We start from the raw sequence: 15366 nt of genomic DNA, 5'->3' as shown, positions 1-15366 counted from the left end.
GTGAAGTTGCACACCAGTCCTCCTAGCAAAGCACGCGCCACAACGGTGAGCGTCACCTCTGCTGTTCCTCCATCGCGTTGGCATGGGTTCTTACGCTTGCAAGCCTCCCCTTATTTCTCCAACATCAACGATGGTCATTATGGCCAACACATTCTATTTCGTTGTTTCATGCGACCAAAAAGTGAACATTGTCTTCAACAATACAACGTACCGAAGTCTTGTTTTCACAAAGCGCAGTTGAGACAGAACCACATAGTCTGGCATTTTTATATCGGTTTTGACGTGATGGCTTTCTTTCCTTCGGACATGTAGCGGCCTTTCAGTGTATGAACGTGACATAAATGAGGACTCGTTTTTACCTGTGAATTTAGATACTTTCTGACGGTGTTCCTCCAGCATCTTCACAAGTGCCTTTTTGTTCTAGGATTGATTTGCCCTTTCGCACCAAAGTACGTTAATCTCTAGGGGACAGAACGCGTCTCTTCCTGAGCGGTATGATGGCTGCGTGGTCCCATGGTGTTTATACTTGCATACTATGTTTGTACAGATGAACATGGTACCCTCAGGCATTTGGAAATTGCTCCCAAGGAGAACCAGACTTGTGGAGGTCTACAATTTTTTTTCTGAGGTCTTGCTGATTTCTTTATTTTCTCATGATGTCAAGCCAAAAAAGGCACTGAGTTTGAAGGTAGGCCCTGAAAAATACATTCCACACGTACACCTCCAATTGACTGAAATATGTTAAATAAGCCTATTCAGAAGCTTCTAAAGCCATTGACATCATTTTCGGAATTTCCCAAGCTGTTTAAAGGCACAGTCAACTTAGCGTATGTAAACTTCAGACCCACTGGAATTGTGATACAATGATTACAATGAAATAATCTGTCTGTAAACAATTGTTGGAAAAATTACTTGTGTCATGCACAAAGCAGATGTCCTAACCGACTTGCCAAAACTATAGTTTGTTTACAAGAAATTTGTGGAGTGGTTGAAAAACGAGTTATAATGACTCCAACATAAGTGTATGTAAACTTCCGACTTCAACTGTATCTACTTTTATCCGTTCAGAAAATCTGAAGTGCGCATCTTGCCAGACTCCTGTCACAAATGCAACTAGTGGTCCTCAATCATTATGTTCTGTTAATGGATTTACCTCAGAGAATGATGTATAGTCAGTGGACTTAGACATTTACTCGTAATTATGAGGGTAGAATGTGTATCATGTTTGAGACCGCWACATCTTTTTTTATGTAGTACTGTCTGGAACAGGTATAAGCTAAGCATCATTACAGTCCTTTCTCATACCAGCCGTAGGTGTGACGTGATATTGTATGCAAGTGTCAGGAGGGTCATACACACAACTCATATTCTGTGATGTTAAATGAGGAAAGCGTCACTATATCGACATGAAGAGTTGCCTTCTCTCTTACACGGCGACATACCTGTACTATGCGAATTTAGATTGGGACAAGATAAGGGACATTGCATTTACAATTACACTAAACCCAATAACGTTACTGCTGTTCCAACCAACATCGCACCAACGATGAGGAAAAGCAGTTGTCAAAAGAGCAGCATCAAACTCTACGTGAAGTTTGAATAGTTCCTTACCTTATATATTATCCACCTGGTTCTTTTCTTCTGCCACTTTAGAGCTGAAAGACAGTATCCTCCTGGCTCATATACCAGCTAGCCAAACTGAAGCCTCATTCTTCCCTCTGAGTTTATGCCACCAGAGCTGGTCTCTCTCTCTCTGTGATTCCTAAGGGTAGAACCACTCCATCCTTTTGAGCCACAGGCACAGAAACYCTTTGAATTTCTTCATTGTTGATCTCTATCTCTGCTTTCTATCCTTCCTCTGTTGTTTTCAGTCAGGGAGTTTTCACCGACATGCATTGCACATTCGTGAACTGCACCAGGTGTCAGTCGGTCGCCGCAARGACCAAAACTATGAAAAATTGGTGCGTTTTCTTTTTTTGACTGATTCAATCCGTCCTCAGTTTGTCCTCTGCTGCWGGGCGTAAAAAAAGRTATCTAAGAACTTCCCAATGTGAAAAAAGGCTTTGTATCCCCATCTTATGAACTCCTTCAGCACTTCTATTCAGTCACAATCTTTAGACATTTAAGTCCCTCGTCACATTTCCCATAAAACTGGAGAATTAAAGAGAGAAAATTAACTCTGCTTATTAGCTGAACAGCCCCTCTATCAATCTTTGCAATCTGATCTAGTTCTCCTGGCTGCAGTTCTCTCTCTTTTTCTCTCACTCTCTCACTGTTTCTTGCTCACTCACTCACTCGCTCCCTGCCTCTCTTCTCTCACTCCCCCTCTTCTGTTGTGTCACAGWAGCTGCCATTTGCAGCCACCGTGTGGTCTCCTCTCCTCCCTCCCCCTCTCTCTCGCTCTCCCTTCCTCCCACAGTACGGCACAGTCAGTGGACAGCAACTTGATGTATATATGCATCATTCAAATGCCCAGAACAGTGTAGTAGTGTACAGTTGTGGCCAAAAGTTGAGAATGACACAAATATTAATTTTCACAAAGTCTGCTGCCTCAGTTTGTATGATGGCAATTTGCATAAACTCCAGAATGTTATGAAGAGTGATCAGATGAATTGCAATTAATTGCAAAGTCCCTCTTTGCCATGCAAATGAACTGAATCCCCCAAAAACATTTCTACTGCATTTCAGCCCTGCCACAAAAGGACCAGCTGACATCATGTCAGTAATTCTYTCGTTAACACATGTGTGAGTGTTGACGAGGACAAGGCTGGAGATCACTCTGTCATGCTGATTGAGTTCGAATATCAGACTGGAAGCTTCAAAAGGAGGGTGGTGCTTGGAATCATTGTTCTTCCTCTGTCAACCATGGTTACCTGCAAGGAAACACGTGCCGTCATCATTGCTTTGCACAAAAAGAGCTTCACAGGCAAGGATATTGCTGCCAGTAAGATTGCACCTAAATCAACCATTTATCGGATCCTCAAGAACTTCAAGGAGAGCRGTTCAATTGTTGTGAAGAACGTTTCAGGGCACCCAAGAAAGTCCAGCAAGTGCCAGGACCRTCTCCTAAAGTTGATTCAGCTGCGGGATCGGGGCACCACCGGACGGCTCATAATAATGGCCAGAATGAAGTGTAATGGCTGGAATGGAGTGAATGGATTGGTGTCAAACACGAATGAATGGAATGGTATCAAGCACAAACACTCCATTCTGGCCATTATTATGAGCTGTCCTCCCCTCAGCAGCCTCCACTGATGTGTGTGTGTTTGTCTCAGTCATYAGATCTCAACTCAATTGAACACTTATGGGAGATTCTGGAGCAACATCTGAGACAGGATTTTCCACCACCGTCAATAAAACACCAAATGATGGAATGTCTTGTGGAAGAATGGTGTCGCATCCCTCCAATAGAGTTCCAGACACTTGTAGAATCTATTCCAAGGCGCATTGAAGCTGTTCTTGCGGCTCGTGGTTGCCTAACTCCCTATTGACGTTATATGTTGGTGTTTCCTTTACTTTGGCAGTTACCTGTAGGTCTACATTCACCATGGTCATATCAGCTGAGTTTTGATGCTTTATGACAGTTGTATATTTTTGTGTGTGAAGGCCTCATTTTGTTGGGATAACAACACCTGTGTTCCCAGGTTACTGCACTGGCCCTTTCAGTCAGGGGTGAGGACGGTGAGGACGTTGACTGTTTTCAACATGCATGCCTGCCTTAAAGATATCTCATGCATTATTTGGTGCTCTGTGGGAGTATGTCGCTGTGCCAATGGAGTGGATACAGTGTATTGATAGACCACGTTGCTGAGCTGGGTGACTTAGTGTGGAGAGACACCCTTCACACTTGCCCAGTGTGTAATCAGTATTGACCCAGGGTGTGTGTGTGTGTCTGTCTGCGGACAGCATGAAGGTTTTGGCATCCTTGCAACAGGTATGTCATCCTAGCTGTACCAGTACTCTCCTGAAAGTGGAATTTAAGTAAAAACACGGCAGTCATTTCCTTCTGTGTTGAACTGTATTTATTATGTTTTACAAGGAGATCAACAAGTAGCCTAATCTCCTGTTTGCTTCTCTTCTGTATCCGGAATAAAGAMAAACAGTGWGTCATCAGTAAGAGCCTTTCAATTTCAAATGCCTCTATCAAAGCACTCTATCTGAGGTCTGTCTGGAGGTTACATACATTACCATAAATCATTTTCTATCCTTATTCGAAAGCAGAAGAATGAAGCAGCGCCTTGTTTGTCTCAAGGTGTTTAGGAACCATTTCAACAAGTGGCGTAACGCAGTTTGCGGGGCCCCCGCAAGGTCCCCATGGGGCTGAGAGAAAAATGTGCACTATTATAGCTAATCTCATGCTATTTCACACATTTTGCGATGAGGCTGAAAGAAAATGTTGCTCATTTAGAACTCAGGGATTCTTGAAAGAYGGGACAATCTCAACTTTTTTCCCACAAATATTTGTCTTAATTATAACAAATTTGAAATATTTATTTTCATAGCCTAAGGTATCAGCTATCACACCATGTAAAGGAAAACAATTTTAGACGCCATAAAAGGCATTTMATTTTTACAATTATTGGCCAACAAATGTTTAAAGGTCTTGATTGTTTAATTCTAACAAGAGATTATTCAAATATGTAAACTTCTTTTTGTTTTGTTTTACATAATTATTAAATRCTCCAAGGCTAATTTCATTAGCATTTTGGTCCGTTTTTCTAGATTTAAAACATTAAACTACATTTATAAAGCAAACATTATCCCTTAGGTCTAGCACAGCAAATATTTCAATTGTTTAAGCATATGTTGCAGAACAGGGATTAGAATATTGACAAAAAAAGATTGACTCCATCAGTGACTGAGTTGACAACCACTGACGGAGTTCAGAAAAGATACTCAAAACAGACATAKTTTTGCCTCTAAAAATATTMAAGTTCAAAACAAATATGGGAAATTGCTCATTTGAAAATCCACAATAAAACAACCATTTTGTCAGATCTTACAGCACTCTGATGGAGTTGACAAAAATGTTTATTTTTCATTCAAGTGTTATTGTCACGACTTCCGCCGAAGTCDGTCCCTCTCCTTGTTCGGGCGGTKTTCGGCGGTCAACRTCACCGACCTTCTAGCCATCACTGATCCATTTTTCATTTWCCATTGATTTTKTCTTGTCTTCCTTCACACCTGGTTCCAATCCCATCAATTACATGTTGTGTATTTAACCCTCTGTTTCCCCTCATGTCCTTGTTGGAGATTGTTTTATTGTATGTGATTGTGCTAGTATGTGTTGGTGTGCGACGGGTTTTGTAGCCACTTTGTTATTTTTATAYATTTKGGGTTTTGGAGTTTGGTCAGCACTTATTAAACGACTCCGTTTATACCAAGTTCGTTCTCCTGCGCCTGACTTCCCKGCCACCAACACGCACCCATTACAGTTATACACAGTAGCAATTTATTATTTTAAATTTTTAAACCTAATTAAATGTAACAYATTTGACCAAAAAATGCATATTCTATTAGGCAGATGGATTTGACAGTTTATGGTTGTGACCATGGTGATTCCAATATTGTTTTTTTTAAAGAAGATAACTTAACAGGCCATAGGTTGTTGCGCTACTGTAATGAGGACATGAATAAAGGGGCCTTATGGTATAGCTGACCGTGCTCATTACTGATTCATTTAGAATTTTTTATTAATTTGACGGAGTTTAAAAAATCTCCGGACACATCTTTTAGGAATCACAATTTTGAGAGAAATATTCTCACAGAGGGCTATTGCAAGAAACTACATTATATMATTTTTCTGTTAATAATATCCATTATTGCCAGTTTTTAGAATTCTAAACACTTTATTGGAGAGTTTGAAATTGCGATCATTTTCTCTGGACAAGGGCATGTCCAGGCATAGAGCCGACATGGAGATGAATAATATTGAGGGGGGAATTCCCCCCAAAATCTTTTCACTTATAAAATTTGGCTAAACTATTAAAATCAAGTTTCAGGAGTGTCCTACTTTCAAGAATCTAAGAKCTAATTTCCTGTAATGCTAAACATTTATTTCATGGCTCATGACTTGTTCATGTACTATCTGGGGGGGGTCCAAAGCTCGTGCCCACCCCCCTTGAAGGGGCTGCGGGGGGTGGGTGTGCTATGCCAACGGTTTCAACCTGTAGCTCTTCTGGCTATTGATGTTGTGAAATATATTTCTGCGTTACCCTTGACAACTCCAAGCAGGGACATTATTATCTTTGATGACGCTCTGCGAGACTAGCACACTGTCACATTGACCAGTCAAATACTAAAGGAGATGACAATTACTCAGGGGGAGGAGAGCGAGAAGATTCTGAATACAGCCTGACTGGGCTCCCACCCACCTTTATCACTTATGAATCATCAGCACAGTGATACTTTTTTTTGGTGCTCGTTCACTCTCTTTTCTTTATTAAAAAATAAAAAATAAAAAATCCTATCCTGTAATTGAATCTTTCAATGTTGTCAGGAAAAGCCTTCTTCTTAATGGTCATCTAGTGTCATTGCATTGCGATTATGCTGTAAATTAGCTGGAGGTCTAGAGGACATAGGGTTCTTCAATGTGCCATCGCGTTAGTTTGCATTAGACTTCACTGTATTGTTGCTTCAATGCCTCAGTATGAAGTGTGAGTAGAGAAAACAAGACGAACACCAATTGAAGACAGGTGGTATAGCCACTCCTCACACATCCTTTGCATGATTGGGTTTGGTGTCCTAAGGAGAGGTGTGAGTGACCATATATACAAGCCATGTTATTCTTCCTGGTGTCAAACATGAGAATATCACCACAGTGAAAAAGAAGAGAGTGCTACAGCCAACCCGCACTCACCTAAGCAGAGACCCACTGTGACCATGACTCATCATCAGAGAGAAAAGAGAGAGAGAGAGAGAGAGAGGACAGGAGAAGAGAGAGACAGAGAAAAAGAGGGGAGAGAGAGAGCACAAGATACAAGAGGAGAGACTATGAGAGAGGGAGAACACAAGGAATGAAAGAGAGATACCCACTCCTGCCAGCCAGCTGTACTCAGCAGCAAGGTCTAATTTGCATTAATCAACCAGGCTCCTTTGAATAAACATTTTATAATAATAATGATGATAGTGATTGTGTCATGTCATCCTTTTACCCAGAGTCAACAGTCTGTCTACATTCCAAGTGGCACCCTATTCCRTTAATAGTCCAGTACTTTTGACCAGGGCCCATAGGGCTCTTGTCAAAAGTAGTGCACTATATAATAAGATGCCATTTGGGACACAAMCTCTGTCTGTCATTCTACTAAGGGCTATTCATTTATTATGGCTGATGGATCTATTCCACTCCATCATAGTCAGGGAATCTCATTTGGGACCTTTGACACAGACATGGAAAGGTGGACAATTTAGCCCTTCTAATAAACATGTAATCTATATTTATTTGTCCATCCAGGTGTAGGTGTGTTGTTAATTGCGATGTAAATTGTCTATTGTGCCCATTTTATTTTGACTTTATTTTTGCCTCAAAAACTGCTGTATGCAGTACAGCGGGCTCCTACAGGGAAGTAGTCAGTCCTCCTTAAAATAAAAACTATAACACATATTCAGAAGTCCTACTTGTAAATGAAACAATACATCTTTTACACAACCCACTGACCAAAACCTGGTTCAATCAACGTTGTTTCCACGTCATAAAAAAAAATATACAGTATATGTATATGTGATGATGTAGAATCAACGTCAAAACTGATTGGATTTGCAAAAAGTCCTCAACGTCAGGGAACTTTATCCTTTCACTGTCATGGTTGATTTCACATTGWATTCACGTTAGCTGACAACTCAAAGAAATGTAATTCAAAAATCGTCGTTGAAATGACATCTGTGCCCAGTGGGAAGCGCTATAAATTATTTCCAATTTCTAAGTAAACAAAGGAACAAAAGTATGTGACCACAATGGAAGCCATTGAGGTGTGTGTAGACATCAGAACTCTTTAACCACTAAGGGGTATCCTCAGTTTGGAATTGTGGATGACTATACACTAATACTGTGTCGTCCTTCCTTATCTCGCCTTCTCCTCCTCTTCCACTCCTCAACAGCTACACTGCTGAACTCTTACAATACCAACACTGCCCCCTTTACCTTTCATCTGCGCTGATTAACCTGCTACAAATGACGAAAGGAAAGCCAAAAAAACCCCGATCATCTCCTCTTCCCACACCCGGATATAGCTCTATTGTGTAAAAGCCCAGGAGAGTGCTGAACTGTCCCCTCCTTCCCTCTCCTCCCCTGCTCTGGCTGTCACTAAGCACCCCAATTACATTACTCTCCATGCCTCCTGTCTGACAGCGCTATTTCAGGCTTGGAGGGCCATTTAATTTCTACTCCCTTCATTTCGTTTCAGCCATTATTGTATTATGGCTGTGTGAATTAAACATGATTAATGATGTGACGTCACCGTTGTTATCGTTCATGGTACTGCCAGGATACATCTATTTACCAGACTTTGGAGTTTTGATGACAAGTGCCAAGATGAACCTTGTGTATAGTGTACTGTACTCTGCATTATTAAAGTCAGACGAGCCATGCATGTGAGGCTAGAGACAGTTAAAGCTATTGCATAATGACATCAAGCCTTCTCATTCCCTCCTCCSCACCTCCCTCTCTCTCTGTTTGCTCTACTTTGTGTCTAAAAAGAGGATACTGATCAAGGTTTGATCCGATTAGTCATTTATCTGCTATAACTAACCCTTGCATACCACTCGCCCTTCACTGGCACGGCCATTGGATTTTCACTGACCTCTTATGCAATCTCTTCCCATTCAACTCTAAATKATGTCTAAAAGATATTATCTTGCTTCGTCAACTCCATAAACACTGATCTGAGTCCTGCCCAGGACTAATACTGCAGCCACGATAGAATCTTCCATCCAACTAATTGTGTCTCTTTGTTACGGCATTTGAATTCATATGACAGCTCTTAATAATGTACCACAGTTTCTAAATGTACGAGCTGAAAAAGTATTTCTCAATGCAAATAAAGTTATAGCAGAGAATGTTCCCATTAGATTTTATTTGAAGGAAATTGAGTGTCTGGTTTGGTTGGGTTGACGCTGGTGTAGTGAATGTGATTATTTCCCAACAATAGTCATAGATGACTACTGCAGTAAGAGTTCACTGTTCAGTCATAAAAATAACTGTCGTTACTGTATATGATCTTTTAGTCCTCTCACTGTTCATTGACAAAGTCTCTGTCAACAATGTATGCACTGTGTTCAAGCTGTTTCCTGGCTTTGAGATTGGGAATTCATCACATCTGTGAATGTGTAAACTTGATGCGTTGACGAAAGCTTGATAATGAAATAAAGGGACAGTACTTGGTTTATTAGATGAAAAGACACTAAARCTGTCTTTTAGTGATATGAAAATAGAATGTGCTACAAAATGTGCTACAAAATATCATACTATTAAACGTATTGAAAGCCATGTCATTGACTTAGTATGGTTGAGTATTAGACCAGTATGGGACCATTATGAGCCATAGTGATGGTATTTTCAGATCAATGTGGSAAGATGGGGAAGGAAACTTTCCCTTGGTGATGGATTAGCCACTTTTCATAAAAGGACCTCAAGACACTTTTCGCCAGAGAAGCTAGCCTCATCAAGCTTAACATTGTGACTGAAATGCTCGAATAGACAGGATACAGCCAAAGGTTCACCTGTTCCGCACACAATTAGGTCTACCTAGCATACTGTAAACAACCAACTCAAAGTGTTGTTGTCGTAGCATATAGCATTTGCATASTTCCTAGCACAAACAGGCTGAAAGTTTTGTTACTTTAGCATTAGCATGGTCCGTGGCCCTTTCGGACCTCTACGGACCTGTGATACAAACGATGTAACTTCCATGTTAATTGTATGGYGACTGAGCTGGCGATGCGAGAGGGGGAGATGTTATTTAGGAAGTTTCTGTGGTGGGAAAAAGCCTAGAGTGCTCTCATGATGAGAAGTGTGGCTCAGCTGCCGCGCATTCCTGTGTTCCTGTCTCTTATACACATCTAGATGTGTATAAGAGACAGGCTTTAGGTCAGTCTATGATGGACCAGGGATGGGGAATTGTGATAATGTATTGTCCATTGGGGCAGAAAGGCAACCCTATTGTAACACGCAGTGAGAGTCGCCAGTGAAAGTCTACACACCCCTTGCACAGTCTTCACATTTTGCCTKAAAGTTACATCTCAAAAGGGAATACTTTCGTTTTTTTCAACMTACTCCACATTTTGTGAAATAAACATTGTAGAACATTTCCCAAATTAATAAACAATAAAAAAAATAAAAAAGATGTCTTGAGTGCGTATGTCTTCACATCCCAGAGTTAATGTTCGGTGGAAAGACCTTTGTCAGAAATTACAGCTGTGAATCATTTTGAATAAGATTCTACCAACTTTGCACAACTTTTAGGGCAACATTAATTCACCGCTTTTTTTTCAAAAAAAATTGCTCAAGCTCAGTAAATTTGGTTGGGAGACATTGATGGACAGCAATATTCATAAATAAAACTATCCCAGGGTAAGGTATTTGGAAGACTGAGGCAGGGTTTAATTGAACTTTTTACCTGGGCTCCTTTTCATATTTATTTTGATAATTACAAACTCCACAGTCCCTGTTGATAAAACTCTCTGTATTTTCAAGTATAGTGGTAGTAGCATCATGTTATGGGTATGCTTGTCAACGGCAGGGACTGGGGAGTTTGTCGGGATCAAAATAAATATGAAAGCCCAGATAAAAAGTTAGAGGAAACCCTGCCTCAGTCTTCTGAATCCCTAACTCTGGGATAGAGTTGTATTTTTCAGCAGGACAATTGCACACATTTCAAGGACAAAGACACGCCAGAATGACTTTCCAGTGTTCCTGAATGGTCCAGTTTCAGTCCTGACATAAATTGGCCTGAAAATCAGAAGCAAGTTATATTGCTGTCCATGACTCCCCACCAAATGTATGAGCTTGAGCAATTTTGGCAACAACCTGTTGCCCTAAAAGTTGTGCAAAGTTGGTTGAATGTTATTCAAAATGATTCAAAGCTGTAATAGATACAAAAGGTGGTTCCAGTATTAACTCTGGCGTGTGAAKACATACACAGTCAAGACATCTTCGTGTTAGTTTTTCTTCATTTGGAAAAAGTTCTATACTTTTTTCTTTACTTTAGAAATGTGGAGTAGGTTGTGTAAGTCGGTAGGACAAAAATCAAATTTAATAAACGTTTTGATTTAATTTTAAGGCAGCAAAATGTGAAGACTGTGCAAGGGGTGTTCAGACTTTCACTAGGCACTGTATGCAAGCTGGACGCTATTTGTGGCTCATTATAACTTCGTGGAGGGTCTGAGTACACTCAATTACACAGGACGAATGGGAGCTTTCACACTCCAGCGATGCCCAAGAGCTTGGCTCACTGTCACAGCTTCGCATGCCCCCGGGGCGGGGGTGTGAGGGACAGTAGGCTACCGACCGCGGGCCTTTTTCTCGATTCAAACAGGGAAAAAAAGAACAAGTGACCAACAACAACTGGATGCTCAACTTTAGTTCTTTCTTGACCCCACTTAAAACTCTATGTTAGTTCTTCAACTACAATATAAATTCAAATAGCTTTCGCGAGACTCACCCGTTTCATTTGTAGGATATGAATTTGTCTCAGTACAGTAGCACTGTATAATTTCCATTCATTGCAATAACATAAGGGTGAAGTTGCAGCAGCGTTCTGCTCACCATTTTGTCTAACCCTGTTGCCACAGCACATAAATGCGTCTCACCCGCAACACTATCTACAGTACAATAGGGATACCGAGTCAGTTGCACAACTGAATGCATTCAACCGAAATGCGTCTTCCACATTTAGCCCAACCCCTCTGAATCACAGAGGTGCGGGGGGACTGCCTTAATCGACGTCCATGGTGCCCGGGGAGCAGTTGTTGTTGGGGGTTAATTGTCTTGCTCAAGGGCAGAATGGCAGATTAACCACTAGGCTACCCACAGTCCCAATATCATCCCTTATAGTGGTAATGTACAGGTAACATTACAACAGCATTCTGACAATGTTCCATCTAACCCTGTGTCCTTTATCTCCACTTGTATTCAGGGCTTCCTAATTATCTAATGGGCTGTGATGTGATAGGTTGTGTCTAGGGTTCACTCTGGCCCTCAGGGACCCGATACTGACACCCAAGATGGAGAGAAAAGCTCCCGCCTGTCTGTCCACAGACAGCCGCCCCCAGGTGTGTGAAAAATAATAGTCTCAGGATCCTGTGTCCCCTCTAGCACCCTTCAACCCTGGTGCCTCTCATACTCTCCTGGCCCTGACCTCTGACCCTGACTGGCTGGAAGGATGCACTTTCCTCCTCCTAATCTTAAATCGTCCAGATAGAACTGATGCTTTAAAAGTCTCAGTTGAACAACAGTAGATGAGTTGTGCTGTATGTATGGAACTGGATTACATCAATCACTGTTAAAATATTTTTGCCCCACATACAGCAGGGACGTTACCAGGACTTGACAAATGATTTTGGGTCAGCCCCGAATCTTTTGTGTTGCTGTGATGGTGTAAAACAAGCTGTGATGGTGTAAAACAAATTGTGTCGACTATCTGTGTCACTTAGTTCATAGACATGTGGTTACATTAAACTCCTGAAATCATCCAACTGTTATAATCGGGGGTAGTGGTGCCGGTGCATAGCGGAGCGACTCACGGTTACTTCTCAAAATGTTGCTATGTTTCGCAAGATCGCTTAATGATTAATTAGTATTCTACATAACAAACTAAATATAATAGAATCTATAATGTTAGGCTACTGCTATACAAAAAAACGGCACGAAATTTCTATTGACAATTTAGGATGATTGTGATGAAATGTTGAATTTTTTTCTCATGCGGACAGAAGTCAACAGCACGCGCTTTGATTAAAACAAAATAATGTTTAACTCCATCTGCTCTAAAATTCGAACTTCTTATGGCTGAGATCCCGTTAACGGGATCGACTTGACAACAGCCAGTGAAAGTGCAGGGCGCCAAATTCAAACAACAGAAATTTAAATTCCTCAAACATACAAGTATTTTACACCATTTTAAAGATAAACTTGTTGTAAATCCAGCCACAGTGTCCGATTTCAAAAAGGCTTTACGATGAAAGCACACCAAACGATTATGTTAGGTCAGTACCTAGTCACAGAAAAACACAGCCATTTGCCAGCCAAAGAGAGGAGTCACAAAAAGCAGAAATAGAGATAAAATGTATCACTAACCTTTGATGATCTTCATCAGATGACACTCATAGGACTTCATGTTACACAATACATGTATGTTTTGTTCGGTAAAGTTCATATTTATATCAAAAAATCTGAGTTTACGTTGGCGCCTTACGTTCAGAAGTCACAAAACATCCTTTGATTTTGCAGAGAGCCACATCAGTTTACAGAAATACTCATAATAAACATTGATAAAAGATACAAGTATTATACATGGAACTTTAGATAAACTTCTCCTTAATGCAACCGCTGTGTCAGATTTCAAGAAAACTTTACTGAAAAAGCACACCATGCTATAATCTGAGTACAGCGCTCAGAGCCCAAACAAGCCATACAGATATCCGCCATGTTGTGGAGTCAACAGAAGTCATAAATAGTATTATAAATATTCACTTACCTTTGATGATCTTCATCACAATGCACTCCCACGAATCCCAGTTCCACAATAAATGTTTGTTTTGTTCGATAACGTCCATAATTTATGTCCAAAAACCTCCTTTTTGGTCRCGCGTTTAGTTCCAAAATCCAAATTGATGATGCGCAGGTCAGACGAAAAGTAAAAAAATTCCATTATAGTTCGTAGAAACATGTCAAACGATGTATAGAATCAACCTTTAGGATGTTTTTAACATAAATCTTCAATAATGTTTCAACCGGAGAATTCCTTTGTCTTCAGAAATGCGATGGAAYGCAGGTCGCTCTCACGGGAGTGCGCATGGTCAGCTCATGCCAGACACCTGACTCAAAGAGCTCTCGTTCCCTCATTCTTCACAGTAGAAGCATCAAACAAGGTTCTAAAGACTGTTGACATCTAGTGGACGCCGTAGGAAGTGCAATATGACCCCAAAGACACTGTATATTGGATAGGAAAACCTACAAACCTCAGATTTCCCACTTCCTGGTTGAATTTTTCTCAGGTTTTTGCCTGCCATATGAGTTCTGTTATACTCACAGACATCATTCAAACAGTTTTAAAAACATCAGAGTGTTTTCTATCCAAGGCTAAGAGCGAACCATGAAACAAGCAAAGYGTCATATACACGATTAAGATTGAATCCTACTACACCGGCTCTGACGCTCGTCAAATGTGGCAGGGCTTGAAAACTATTATGGACCAAAAAGGGAAAAACAGACAAGAGCTGCCCAGTGACACGAGCCTACCAGACGAGCAAAATGCCTTTCATGCTCGCTTCGAGGCAAGCGACACTGAAGCATGCACCAGCACCAGCTGTTCTGGATGACTGTGTGATAACGCTTTTGGTAGCCGATGTGAGCTAAACCTTTAAACAGGWCAACATTCACAAAGCCGCAGGGCCAGACGGATTACCAGGACGTGTACTCAAAGCATGCGCGGACCAACTGTCAAGTGTCTTCACTGACATTTTCAACCTCTCCCTGACCGAGTCTGTAATACCTACATGTTTCAAGCAGACCACCATAGTTCCTGTGCCCAAGGAAGCGAAGGTAACCTGCCAAAATGATTTCCGCCCCATAGCACTCACGTCGGTAGCCATGAAGTGCTTTGAAAGGCTGGTCATGGCTCACATCAACAGCGTCCTCCCGGATACCCTAGACCCCCTCCAATTCGCATACCGCCCCAACAGATCCACAGATGACGCAATCTCAATCGCACTCCACACTGCTCTTTCCCACCTGGACAGAAGGAACACCTATGTGAGAATGTTGTTCATTGACTACAGCTCAGCATTCCACACCATAGTGCCCACGAAGCTCATCACTAAGCTAAGGACCCTGGGACTAAATACCTCCCTCTGCAACTGSATCCTGGATTTCCTGATGGGATCTGGGGCCCCTCAGGGGTGTGTACTTAGACCCCTCCTGTACTCCCTGTTCACCCACGACTGCGTGGCCAAACACGACTCCAACACCATCATTAAGTTTGCTGATGACACAACAGTGTAGGCCTGATCATCGACAAYGATGAGATAGCCTTTAGGGAGGAGGTCAGAGACCTGGCAGTGTGGTGCCAGGACAACAACCTCTCCCTCAATGTGAGCAAGACAGAGGAGCTGATCACGGACTACAGGAAAAGGTGGGCCGAACAGGCCCCC

General features: G+C 41.5%; 1 protein-coding gene across 1 annotated transcript in view; it reads right to left on the bottom strand.

The window, feature by feature from the left end:
* The window catches only part of LOC111976506 (ATP-sensitive inward rectifier potassium channel 12-like), a 36517-nt gene extending 34307 nt beyond the window's left edge, over nt 1–2210 (bottom strand). The window contains exon 1 of the mRNA XM_024005363.2: nt 1612–2210. The gene's annotated coding sequence lies outside the window, so the exon portion shown is untranslated. The remainder of the gene's footprint in view (nt 1–1611) is intronic.
* Between the last annotated feature and the right edge of the window lie 13156 nt (nt 2211–15366).

This window comes from Salvelinus sp. IW2-2015, linkage group LG17 (genome assembly GCF_002910315.2).
Source record: "Salvelinus sp. IW2-2015 linkage group LG17, ASM291031v2, whole genome shotgun sequence".
In the NCBI taxonomy this organism is placed as follows: Eukaryota; Metazoa; Chordata; class Actinopteri; order Salmoniformes; family Salmonidae; genus Salvelinus; species Salvelinus sp. IW2-2015.
Note: the sequence above shows the minus strand (reverse complement) of the source record. Positions and strands in the feature narration are given on the sequence as shown.